Consider the following 14,096-nt stretch of genomic DNA (forward strand, 5'->3'; position numbering starts at 1 on the left):
AGGAGAAGAAAATGGATATAACAATGGGAAACTCTTGGTTTTCACTGGTATGTCTTTAATTAAATAGATAACAAAGGAAGAAGAAGCAGAGATGAGAGTAGCATTTACGATTGTATATATGTATATATATATATATGATATTTACGATATGAACTACATTGAAAAAATATGAGAAAGATATGGTATATGGTTTTTTTTTTTAGGGGGGAGGGCTGCAGGGGTTCCTTGAGACATGTAATTTATTTTAAGGGGTTACGCAAGGGTAAAAAGGTTGAGACACACTGCCTCTGCAATAACTCAAGGGAGACCCAGAATGCAGTACTGCTCCCACTGCTGCTGCCCCTGCTACTACTACTACTACACAAAACCATTCTCAGGTCTGTGAGAGAGCCTATTAATGATCACTGGACTTGCTAGAAATATATGTATAGATGGATGGATGGACACGTGGATGGATGGATGGACAGATGAACTGGTGAATGCGTGGATGCACGGATTTAGTGTCATGCATGAAGGAACAGCCCTGACATGTGCAATGCATACCACTAAATCATACCAAAGAATGAATTAGTATTCATTTTCAAATGAGAATAATAATAACAATGCCCAGATTAACTTGCATCATTTCAGTTAAAATATCAGCTGAAAGAGAGCAACTTGTTTGTCAAAAGATTGATCATACAAAGCAATCAGACCCTCACAGAAGTATTTATCAAGCTTATCTTACAAGAGCTCTTGAAATAGATAGCTAACAATTGAGGAGAGCAACCAAAGACAGATGGATGCCTCTGTTGGCGAATGATGGATGGATGGCTGGATGTTGGGAAGAGTAGAGACTGCAGCTGTGGAGTACCAGATTCTAAGATTGTGGTGTGATGGACAACATCCTTAGCTACCGGTGCCTTTTATGCTTGAGGGGGTGGGATGATGGTGGTGGTGGGAGGGTTGAAAAGATAAAAACATTGCGTGGCACCTTGGGCAAGTATCTTTTACTTATAGCCTTGAGCCAAGGCTTTGTGATTGGATTTGGTACATGGAAACTGAATGAAGCCCATGATATATATATATATATATATATATATACATATACATATACATACATAGTCCAACCCGTGCCAGCATGTAAAACAGACGTTAAATGATGATGAAAAATATATATATTTATGTGTGTGTTTATGTGTCCTGACAACCGGTGTTGGTGTGTTTACATCCCTGTAACATGGCAGCAAAGAAGACCAGTAAAATAAATACCAGGATTAGAAAGAAAAAAGTTCTGGGATCTATTTGTTTAACTAAAATTCTTTAAGGCATTGCTCCAGCATGACTGCTGTCTAATGACTAAAACAAGCAAAAAATAAAAAATATACTCTTTCATAAAAAAAGTTGGAGCCTTAAGACCAAAACCATAATTTCAAAAGTTATGAATTTTTCTCAGCACAGATGTCCTCCCATAGAATCTCACATATTTCGTTCCTGACACTTAGAAGGTTCCCTGCCCTTGATGTGCCTGCAACTTCATTCGAGTGAACAAAACAGTTTGGTTTTCTTATGGATTATGTATAATTGCCTACATAGAATGGATACTACTGTTGCCTTAGTTACCAAACGCTTAAAGACACCTAGCTCATTTATTTACATTCCCCTCCCTCCACTCTCCATCTCCCACCATTTTTTTTTTTTTGTTTCTATTTCATCTCAGGTGAGACAATATCTTCCTCTAAATAATGGTTTCCTCTACAGCAACAATAACAACCACAGCAACAACAACAACAACAAAGGCAATATACAGAGAATATAGCAAATCCCCTGCATCACAATCCCTTCAGAAATAACAATAATAACAATAATAACACCATGTCGCATACATATAGTTGTGATGCATGTGCCTGGTGCACCCTTATCAGACGGGTAGTCATGATGGGTATAATGGGCTTCGTATATTTTACCCCAGTGTCACTTTGATTACACGAGCTGCTCTCTCACTCAATAATAATAATAATAATAATGAAGATGATGATGATGATGATAAATAAATAACCATCATTAGACAGATTCCAGATGAATCTGATAGACATCTACGGGAATGGATCAATACTGGAAATATTGGAGAAATTGTCTGATTTTCTCATCTTCTTGCTATTCAACACAGAAATTTAAATTGATGACAGCAAAAGAAAAAGGAAAAAAGAAACGAGAAAAATGGAAGGAAAAAAAAAGGAAAAATATTAGAAGAGTATTTAGTTATGATCTTTTTCTATTTTTGTTCCTTTGCCCCCTTCCCCCCACCTCTCCTTCATTGATCTACAGGCTATAATATTGATCTATCGATCAATCTGCAATTGATAAAGCAGGTGCTTGCTGCAGATTTAGGCCTGCTTCGGTTCCAGCTACAGACATGCACATGTTTTTAGTGCATCTGGTGTTTGTGCAAAATGATGATGATGATGATGATGATGACGACGATGAGTTGGTTGTGGAGGTGTGGTGGTGGTGATTATAACTGAGATGGTGGAGGTTATGTTGATGATGATCATGACCATGGCAGTACTCGTAGTGATGGTGGTGGTGGTGGTGGTGGTGGTGGTGGTGGTAGTGATGCTGACCACAGCGATGACAGTGGTGATATTATGACTCCAGTTGATGGTAACAAAAGTGGTCAAGTGTTAAGATGATGATGATGATGATGATGATGATGATGATGATGATGTTTGTAATGACAATGGTCGTAGTGGTGAAGATGATGGCAGTAGTGGTAATCACAAAGGTGGTAGTGATGTTAATAGGGAGTGGCAGTTATGTTAATGACCACAACAACGATAATGGTAATTGTAGTGGTGGTGGTGGTGGTGGTGAAGAGGACAATGGCGGTCAAGTCAGGTATGATTAATATGCATTGCTGCAGTGCACCATTATTTGTCAGTACCTACTTCGGTCATTCCAGATTGGCTCCTGCGCCAGTGGCACGTAAAAAACACCATTTGGGCGTGGTCGTTGCCAGTGCCACCGGACTGGCTCTCGTGCAGGTAGCACATAAAAAACACCTTTTGAGAGTGGTTGTTGCCAGAACCGCCTGACTGGCCCTCATGCCGGTGGCACATAAAAGCACCCACTACACTCTTGGAGTGGTTGGCATTAGGAAGGTCATCCAGCTGTAGAAACCTTGCCCAATCAGATTGGAGCCTGGAACAGCCTTCTGGCTCACCAGTCCTCAGTCAAACCGTTCAACCCATGCCAGCATGGAAAGTGGACGTTAAACGACGTCGACGATGATATATATATATATATATATATATATATATATATACACACATATATACACACACACATGACAAATATTGAAGAAAGGTGTTAGCAAACCATTTTAATATGAAAATTCTTTTAATACTAAATCGTTTTAAAATGAATTGCTAACTCCATTCTTTGATATTTGTCATTATATATTTTCTATAGATATTTGAGGATTTTCAGATAATTTGAATTGTAGAGTGAAAAAGCTCTCCACTTCTCAATCTTCAGATAGCCAGTATCTGTAGAAGTGCTTCATGTGGTGGTTATATACCCCAATTCACTTGCTGTGTGTGTGTGTGTGTGTGTGTGTGTGTGTGTGCGCACACATGTGCACAAAAGGCATTTATGATAAATTTATATTTCATTTTATATCCTTTTAATTGTTTCAGTCATTTGATTGTGGCCATGCTGGAGCACTGCTTTAATTCCATAAATTCATATCAGCTGAAAAAAGTTTCTTTTATTGTCTCATTCCCTCCTGCTGGAATGAAAACAGAGACTTTATAAAGTGAAAGGTATCCACCAAACATCTTGACCCACAAATTCAACAGGTTAGCAAATGTTTATCTCTTAACGAGGCTATAAACGCTTAGATTTATGGTAGGGAGGACAATGGAACTGAGATTGTGTGACATTCATGCCTGCTGGTTACAAGATTTATTACGCCCTGTCCTGTCACTGCTTAGCCTGCCTGGGGCTCATCCTCTTTCCTAAGTGGTTAACTATAATTAGAAAGTTGATAAACAATGGTCTTAAAATAGCAGCACTCCCTCTTGAAGTAGCAAATTTAGGTGAAGTGTGTGTGTGTGTGTGTGTGTGTGTGTGTGTACGCGTTTGTGTACGTGTTTGTGTGTGTGTGTGTGCACTCAGTAAATAAATAGATGCACACTCGGGCGTTAAGTTTTATATATATATATTCTTTTATCTGTTTCATTCCTTTGACTGTGGCCATGCTGGAACACCACCTTTAGTCGAACAAATCGACCCCAGGACTTATTCTTTGTAAGCCTAGTACTTAGTTGTCAAGCGATGCGGGGGGGGGGGACAAACACACACACACATATATACAGGGTGCATTAAGGTATTTGATGACATAACTTTCTGGGATCATTGCTGCATTTTTTGTTAACTCTGTATAAAGTACTGGGGATTGATTAGTTTGCCACAGCATGGCCGCAGTCCAATAACTGAAACAAGTAAAAGAGATAAAGCAACAAAAACAAAACCAATATAAACAAATTATTTTCTTAAAACTGGGGCAACAGGAAAAAAAATATAATCCTTTTAGTTAGACTGGTTCAGTTGCCCCCTTTGTATCATAATAAAATCCAGTTCATGTGCCCTTGTCCCTGAAGCCCAAAGCATGTACATTGACTTAATCTGGATTTGCCTGGGGTCCTGAGGTACCCCCCCCCTCCCTTACCATCTTTTGTCTTCAGATAATGCAGGTCAACATGTGTTGAAGTAATCCTTCTCCAAACATAGTATTTAACTTGGTTCTGAATCTGTGTGTGACCTAAATTTCCTCGCATCGCCATGTGTCCTATACCTACATCACAAGGCTATAATTTAATTATAACCAGTTGTTATGTGTGTGTGGCGTGAGTGCATGCAATTGTGTGTATGTGTATGTGTGGAGGGGTGTATGTGTATGTGTGTAAGAGAACGAGAATGAGACAGTGTGTATATATATAAATATATATATATATATATATACTTTGATCATGAAATTAACTGAATAAGACATGCCTTCTAGGAGAGTTAATGAGTGAGGGTTTCTGCATGTATGAATATATAAGTATGCACTCATGAATATTCATGTATATAAATATGTGGCTTTTTGCCATCCCATATGGTTTCGTATATGTATTCCTCCATTTATGTGAGCCTAAGCTGTGTTAGTATATTTATATGCAGGCGTGGCTGTATGGTAACAAGCTTGCTTCACAACCACATGGTTCCAGGTTCAGTCCCACTGCATGGCACCTTGGGAAAGTGTCTTCTACTATAGCCTCGGCCGACCAAAGCCTTGTGAGTGGATTTGGTAGACGGAAACTGAAAGAAGCCCATCATATGTGTCTGTCTGTCTGTCTGTGTATATGTGTGTATTTATACTCCACCACCACCGACAACCAGAGTTGGCGTGTTTATGTCACTGTAACTTAGTGGTTTGGTAAAAAGAAATTGATAGAATAAGTGACAGGCTTTATAAAAAAAAAAATGTTAAGTCCTGGTGTTGATTCATTCTACTAAAACAGTTCAAGGCCGTGCTCCAACGTGGCCAGAGTCTAATGACTGAAACAAGCAAAAGATAAAAGATAAAACGATATATTGTGTCAGTATGTTATGTTGTGTGTGTATTAGTATGTTTATAAGTACGTATGTGTGTGTATGTTTGTGAAATGGGAGTGAGGCTTGTTGAAACGGGAGTGAGGCTTGTGAGCATCAATGCATGCATGATCTTGTATGTGGAGTTTGTTTACATAACAGATGCAGATGCAAGTAAGGGGGTGTGTGTTCTGAGCAGCAGTGCACAACCATATGTCTATAGGTAAGCTTATAAATATGTTTGTGTGCATGCAGGGGGGGGAGGTGAGAGTGAGGGAGGGAGAAATAGAAAGAGAGTAAGAAAGAGACATGTGGCTGTCTCTGAACTTATGTGAATGGAGACATGAGAATATTCTGTACATAAGTGTGTGTGTGGGTGTTTGTGTGGGTGTGGGTGTATGTGTGTGTGTGTGGGCGCGTCAAACAGTCCAACCCATGCCAGCATGGAAAAGCAGACGTTAAATGATGATGATGACTGAGCAAACATATTGATTCCCAGAGCTTCCATGTGGCATAGTGCTTTGTAGGGTTTTCTCCCTTAGTCCCTGGTTTTAATAAAAGCCTAAAACCACTAGAACATGGTCTCGTATGTAAGGAAGAGTATCTATCCCCCTGGGGCACAGGTCTGTACACACACTTGACACATAAAACAAATACAAACAGCTGTATGTTTAAGTTTATATACAATGATATTATTCAATAAAGCAAATATTTTTATATACACATATATACACAAATGCACCATGTATGAATAAATTATGTGTGTGTGTGTGTGTATCAATGCATATGACAGGACTATTAGTCATCAGTTGTTCTAATCATCATCATCTTCATCATTGCTCTCTACACCTGTTTTACACCTGGACAGGTTATAATTTGAATTTGTTCACCAGATTTCATGTACTTATTATTTTGTAAAGTGCATATACATGTCCACACACACAAACAGAAAAATAAACATGTATTGTTGCAAAATATTTTATTGATTCCTCAAAGAAAATAGCTAATACGTGTGTGTGTGTATGTGTGCGTGTGTGTGTGGTATGTGATGTATGTATGCTGTGTTTGTGTGTGTGTGTGTGTGTGTGTGTGTGTGTGTGTGTGTGTGTGTGTGAGAGCATGAATGTGGTGTTTGGTGTATCTTTGAAATGGTGAGTCATACAAAGCAAGAATGAAAATCCTTGCGAATTGTCTTTCAATCCCGAAACGAAGTCGTTTCATTCCACTTTTGTTTGTATTCCTTATGTCCTCCTAAAACAGCAGAAATATCATAAAATCTCTTTGTTCTGTGAGTTCCCTCCATCTGTAACATCAGGCCACTTCCCATCACATAGAGGAGATTAAATGCTCCATGGTGTATATACATACATACATATATATATGAGTGGCTGTGTAGTAAGAAGCTTGCTTCCCAACCACATGGTTCTGGGTTCAGGCCCACTGCGTGGCACCTTGGGCAAGTGTCTTCTACTATAGCCTCGGGCGAACCAAAGCCTTGTGAGAAGATTTGGTAGACGGAGACTGAAAGAAGCCCGTCATATATACATACATACATATACGTATACATGCACATATATATATATATATATATATATATAAATATATAGGTCATCGTCATCATCATTTAACATCCATTGTCCATGCTGGCATGGGTTGGACGGTTTGACCAGGACTGGTAAGCTGGAAGGCTGCACCAGACTCGTCTGATTTGGTATGCTTTCTATGGCTGGATGCCCTTCCTAATGCCAACCACTCTGAGAGTATAATATATATATATATTATTTATCTTTGGGTGAACGGTGAACTCTGAATGAGGAAACTAAACATAAAAGGCATTCCCGCCATGCCCATTCCATCCATTTCCTATATATATACGATACCTATGACTTTATTATCCAACACATCCTTTTCTAAAACAGCAGAGTTCAGTTTGAGGAAGATGTGGTTACTATTTCTAGCAGACCAAGCAACCGTGTAAAGACACTTGGTCAATGTTCTCAACTTCCACAATAAATCTATGTTCATGAGCTTAATGCAAGGAACCATTATTAGAACTTCTAAAAGACTTCTAAAGGCGTTTGCTCTATCAGTGGAATCGGCAGTCACACTGAATTTAACTTTGTCTTTCATCCTTTTGAGGCAGGATGGGCATGGATGGAGTCGAAAGTTCTTCCATAGGTGTGTCTACTTTGTGCCTAGGTTAGTAAAGACTATTGTCATTGATGGGATGAAAATAACTGAAGGTGAATGATGAAAATGACTGAAGGTGAATGATGAAAATGACTGAAGGTGAATGATGAAAATGAAAGCAGTCAACGTATGCACACACACACATGTAAGCATGCATGAGCTTTAAAAAAGTGATAGAGCACACACACACACATGCATGCATGTAGGCACAGACAGATCTATCTCAAACACACTCAAGGAGATATGTATGTGTGTATGGATATGTGTGCATGCATATATGTGTGTATGTATATATGTATGTATGTGTGTGTGTTTGTATGTATTTATGTATGTGTACACATGTCATTTTGTAAATCTTTTATTGAGTAAGGAAGGCAATGGACTTGATCCTTTCCAGGGCCTCCAAGAGGAATTTCGTATTTATGCGTAGGTGAATATTTCTGGAACATCCAAATGCATGCGCAACTATCTCTGCATGTGCATGTGTGTATGCGCATCTGTATATACATGAGTGTGTGTACGAATACATGTGTATATATGTGAAGGGTGAAGTGCATTTTTCTTAACAGTCACTTACAAACCTGTTTACACCTGTAATTGCACATGTGACGATGAATACATAAGTTTGTGGGAAGGTGTGGCAATGCAGTGTTCTTTACAAATCTGTTGCATGTCTGCGTATAGAAGTATGTGGGTGTATTTGTGTGTGTGTGTTGGAGTGACAAAAAAAAGGGAGTGTACGTGTATTTTGCCAGCTCCTGCGAATACTATGAAGAATCTCTTTGTTCTGTGCTTGCATTTTGTGTCAGTTTAATTCAGCATTTCTAAAACACACCTCACTGCATTAGGATACCTGGATGTGTTTTATGAGTTTCTTCACATTCCATTAAAAATCTATAAAATGTGCATTACACACACACACACACACACACACACACGTAAAAAGATCAAACGCACATCTATTTTCACAAACATACACACGTTCTCTTTTAATCATGTATTCGTTTACTTGTATCAGTCATTTGACTGTGGCCCTGCTGGAGCACCACATTGAAGGGTTTTAGTCTAACAATTCGACCCTATGGCAATCTGGCAGATGTGTCAGCACACTGGAGAATATGTTTATGATCTGAGTTCAAATTCCACCTAGGTCTCCTTTGCCTTTTATTCTTTTGGGGGTGTCGATAAAATAAAGTACCAGTCATATATTTGGGTTGATTTATTTCATGTATTGGTGTATATGTTATTTTTGTTTATGTGATGTTTTCCTTAAGCTCTAAGAGATTTTTCAGTCTATATCTTAGGATGTGTCTTGGAGGAAGTGTTTGAGAGAGAGAGGGGGGGGGGAGAAAGAGAGAGGGAGGGAGGGAGAAAGAGAGAGAGATTCTTCAAAGCAAGACTTATTGTAAATATTATAAGCAGGGCTGTGGAGTCGAAACAAAAAAACTTTGACTCCGACTCCTCTACTACTGGCACCTCTGACTCCGACTCCTCTTTATGTAATTAAGTGATTGTGGTCTACGTATCTCATAAAGCTTGTACTTTGAGTAGGCCTGTATCTTATAACTGGTTTATATTAAAGAATAAAATACTGTGAATCCGACTCAGAGTCAGTATAGTTTTACTGACTCCAGATACCCCTTAATAGTTTCCGGCTCTGACTCCACAGTTACTGAAACCAGATTGTAACATGTGAAATCTATACATCACGAAATGTGTGTCACTGTACCTGCAAGTGCGTGCGTTTGACTGAAAATGTGCAAAGTACATGCATTATGGTGATGCATGCAATGCTGATACACTGCAAACAAATAAGTAAATAAAAGAGTTCCTTTTGTCATTTTCCCCTTCTTTTGAATGCTTCCGCTTAAATATTTTTCTGCTTTCGTTTAAGATGTCTGAGAGAGAAAAAGAAATCAAGTCAGTCAGTGCGCCTGCAAGTCTTGGTAGAAAAGGTGGTGGTGGTTGAGGGTGGGGAAGGAAAAGTGGGGAATAATGCTTTATAAGGCAGTGGGGGAGGGGGAGCAACAGGTGGAAGGGGAGCGGGGAGGACTGAGTAGTCATTCTTATTGTTGTTTTACTCAGCAAGGTGAACTTGCAATGAGGAGTTATTATAACATTCATTCATTTGTTTGATTGCTTTTCATTAAATCATTATTTACATCGCTCCCCACCACCCACACACACACACTGTCTTTACTCAATCATTTCGGTTGTCATTCATGCAAACATCTATATTCATTCATTTCGTTCATTCTGCCGTCATTCATCCATCGACTCTCCTTCCATTGGATCATTGTAACAACACACGGTCGTTCCTTCATTCATTCAGCTCATGTGGAAGGATGTAGTTATTGCTTGAAGCAAAATATTCTTTTCTACTCTAGGCACAAGGCCCGAAATTTTGGAGGAGGCAGCCAGTCAATTAGACTGACTCCAGTACACAACTGGTACTTAATTTACTGATCCCAAAAGGACGAAAGACACAGTCAACGTAAAGACAGATGAAATACTGCTAAGCATTTCGCCCAGCATGCTAACGTTTCTGCCAGCTCGACAACTTTTGAAGCAAAATATTAAAGCCCTGATTCTCAATCGAGGTTCACGTGACCCTTGTGGGCTCCACATAAGATTCCATCATTAAAATTTATCTGCAATAAATTGGTTATGCTTCTGCAATAACAAAATAAATATCTTAATTTTTTTTTTTTTATATAATTCTTAATAATACTTAATTATAAAAATAGGATGGGATTTTTTTAAACATCGAATGGCTATAAGGGTCCAGTAGAGCAAAATAGGGATCAAAGGGGCCTATAGGTAAAAAAGGGTTTCGTTACCAACCCAGCTGAAACCGCCTCTGGCTCTGTAGTACAAATGCCTTGTTTCCATATGTTTTAAATTAAAATCTTCCAGCAAACCTTAGTCACAATTTATGCTCCGAACACTAGCTGAATGATAACTAAGTTATTTTACTAAATTCTTTGATATATTTGAAGTAATTAAAAGAAACACAGAACATCTGAACAGAAATACGCTAACGAGAGGGTTAAAATGTACATGTTATCAACAGTGAAAGATTGGGGTGGCATTGGTGTACGAAGAGAAAGACTACAGCCATAATTACTTGCAAAGAACAACTGGATTGGAATCGGTGTCTAGAGAACATACTTTGTGTATTCTAGTTGACCCAAATCAAATGACTCAAGGTTTCAGAGTTTTTCTCTTTTCTGTTCTAATTTAAATTCCTAGGCTATTCAGACTCTCATCAAAGAGAAGAGCCTATCACAGCAGTAGTGGTGGTGGTGGTGGTTGCAGAGGGTGTAAACATATTTTGGTTGTGTAGCTCTGTGATGAGTGCTGTTCTTCAGAATGGATTTAAGTTTACCTGTCAAACTTGCTTCCCAACCATGTCGTCTTGGTTATCGTCCCATTGTGTGACACCACGAACAAACATTTTCTACTGTAGCCCTCGGCCAACCAAAATCCTTGAGAGTGTATTTGATAGATGGAAACTGAAAGAAGCCCATCATGTATGCCTGAATGTGTGTCTGCCTGTATGTACGTACACCATTCTTTAACATCTGTTTTCCATGCTAGCATGGGTTAGATGGTTTGGCTAGAGTTGGCCAGCTGGAGAGCTGCAGCAGATTCCAGTCATGTGTTTTGACTTGGTTTTTATGGCTGGATGCCCTTCCTAATGCCAACCACTTTACAGAGTGTACTGGGTGCCTTTTATATGGCACCAGTGCTTTTTCTTATTTGTTGACGTAGAACAGCACTTGTCGCTTTAGTTTCTGCTGTTTCTCTTGTGAAAGACTTCATACATTCTGATAGTGAAGGAGTTAGAACTAACCCACTTTTCACCATAAAACCTGATCAAATCCTTCTGACAATGAGGTAGTTTCCACATAATCTCTTGACCTACTACAATAAAGAGCCAAATGTCCCTCAAATCACACTCCATTGTCTTAAAAAGAAAAAAGGAAACCTACATTGGATATTCCATATTAAGATAGGACAGTCACTGTTGCAGAGTCTTTTGATCGTTGGTCTGGTCTGGAACTAGATAACAATAACTCTTCTATCAGGATGGGATCTAAGAACATTTGACATTACACCAAACAGACAGCTATTATTATCAACCGTTTTGTTTTGACCTATTTCTGTGAGTCAATAAAATAAGTTGGAATCGAAAGTCTGCTCTGCTGTTCTCAATGTATGAGAGCAGTAGTCCAGAGGGAGGTTATCCAGATATATTAACAGCTGTTGAGGACTGAAAAGTACTTGGTCTCTAGATTTACACCACAAATAATAGTAAAGTAGTGCAATTACTTAAATGTTTTATAGATTTTCATGGGACAATGTGGTGCACATTTTGTATGAATGTGTGTGTGTGTGTGTGTGTGTGTGTAATGTATTTAAGTGTTTCATGCAATTGAGAAATAGTTTATGTATATCATATAAGTGGAATCAATTAATATGACATAAGGTTTAATGAATAAATCATAGAGATGACTCAGTTTACTACCACCAAAGGATAGATTTGATGCTCAACAGTACTAAATGGATTAGCTCCCTGTAAGGTTAAATATAGATCAGAAAGTAAGAGATGGAGACACCAGAGGGAAAATCCTGCCAATGACAGGAATCTCTGTCAAGAGTAAGGAAGCTCTGCTTGGAGACAAAATTTTGCCTTCATTCAAATTTGAAACTGGCCCCTAATGAAAACTATATAATCAAAACAGCTTAAGCCTTTAACATGTCTGGCCCAAATATTCTACCTGTTCTATATTCAAAATGACCAGATCCAACCTCTCACACCTACCCTGCAATGTTATTCTAAATATAATCATATTGTCAAAATCTCAAAGTTACAAGATAATGCATGATTAATTCAAAGCAACATGAATAAATAAACAAAACATTTGACAGAGTAACGTGAATGCCAAAGGCTTAAGACCAAAATAGTTGTTTAACCTTTCGTTACTGTATTTCTGTTGAGATGCTCTGTGTTTCTTTCAATTAATTTTGAATATAACAAAGAATTTAGTAAAATAACTTAGTTATCATTCAGCTGGTGTTAGGAACATAAATTGTGACAAAGGTTTGGTCGAAGATTTTAATTCAGAACTTATGAAAACAAGACATTTGTACTCAGAGCCAGAGCTGGATTGGTAACGAAAGGGTTAATACACTTGCATACTCCACTGGTTCTTATACATTTGCCATTCAAAATCTCTGATTGCAAACCAAATTTTGTCTGAATTCAAAACTGAGATGGCTCACTAATGAAACCAATATAATCAAAATATGATCAGATCATATTGATCAATAAGGTTTTTCCTAATCTCACTGTCAACTCTAAAAGTTGTTTCTTTACATCAATAAACTGAAGATGGAAAGACTTGTCACAGCAATGTTCTAACATAACTGAAGATTTTCTTCAAGTCCCATTATAGTATTATTCTACCGATCCTCTCCACAAATCAAAACTTTTACCAGAACCTGTTTTAGCTGATGTATTCTTTCTGTAGTTCCCAGGGTCACAGAAGCACTTTTATTCCTCGTTGCTAATTTCTCTTGGAGGTCTTTACCACAACCACCACCATCTTGCCAAACTAATGGGCATAGAATTTATCTCGAGTCCTTATTCTTTTGATGTCCCCATAAAAGGAATTTTAACCCAAAATATCAAGACTTAATTATAAAACTTTCTAAATTAGCATTTCAATAACTTTAGTTTTGTTATTTTTTTAATGTCTCCATAAAGGGGTTTTCAAAACCCAAAATGTCAAGACTTAATTAAATCTTTTTAAAATAACATTTTGATATCTTTATTATCATAAAAAATTTTTTTTTTTTTTTTTCCCATATTTAATGTTTGATCTGCATAACTACAGCCCTCTACGACACATTGATTTTCCTCAACAACCATCACTGTTTCCTCAGGACCACAACGGAATTAACAATATCAACACCACCACCACCACCACCACCACCATCATCATCGTCATCAGTTTCTCAAACTAGGTTACTTGCTGCAGCGGTGGTGGTGGTGGGTGGGTGGATAGGATTGACATCACCACCACCTCCACTGTCACCATTTTTACTAAAACTTTTGCTCTGTTTCTTTACAACCGTCTCTGAAGTACATTTTCACACAGCCTCCACCACTTCCACCTTCTTTACTTACCATCACCCCATAGAATCCAAATCACAACTGAAGAGCCAGAAAGAGAGAGAGAGAGAGAGAGAGAGAAGGGGGGGAGAGAGAGAGGGGGGAGAGA

General features: G+C 38.3%; 1 protein-coding gene across 4 annotated transcripts in view; it reads right to left on the reverse strand.

Moving 5' to 3' along the window:
• LOC106869147 (5'-AMP-activated protein kinase subunit gamma-1) overlaps positions 1 to 14,096 on the reverse strand; it is a 486,366-nt gene that overhangs the window by 185,745 nt on the left and 286,525 nt on the right. The gene's annotated exons all lie outside the window — the stretch shown is intronic.

The sequence above is a fragment of the Octopus bimaculoides genome, chromosome 9 (genome assembly GCF_001194135.2).
Source record: "Octopus bimaculoides isolate UCB-OBI-ISO-001 chromosome 9, ASM119413v2, whole genome shotgun sequence".
Classification (NCBI taxonomy): domain Eukaryota; kingdom Metazoa; phylum Mollusca; class Cephalopoda; order Octopoda; family Octopodidae; genus Octopus; species Octopus bimaculoides.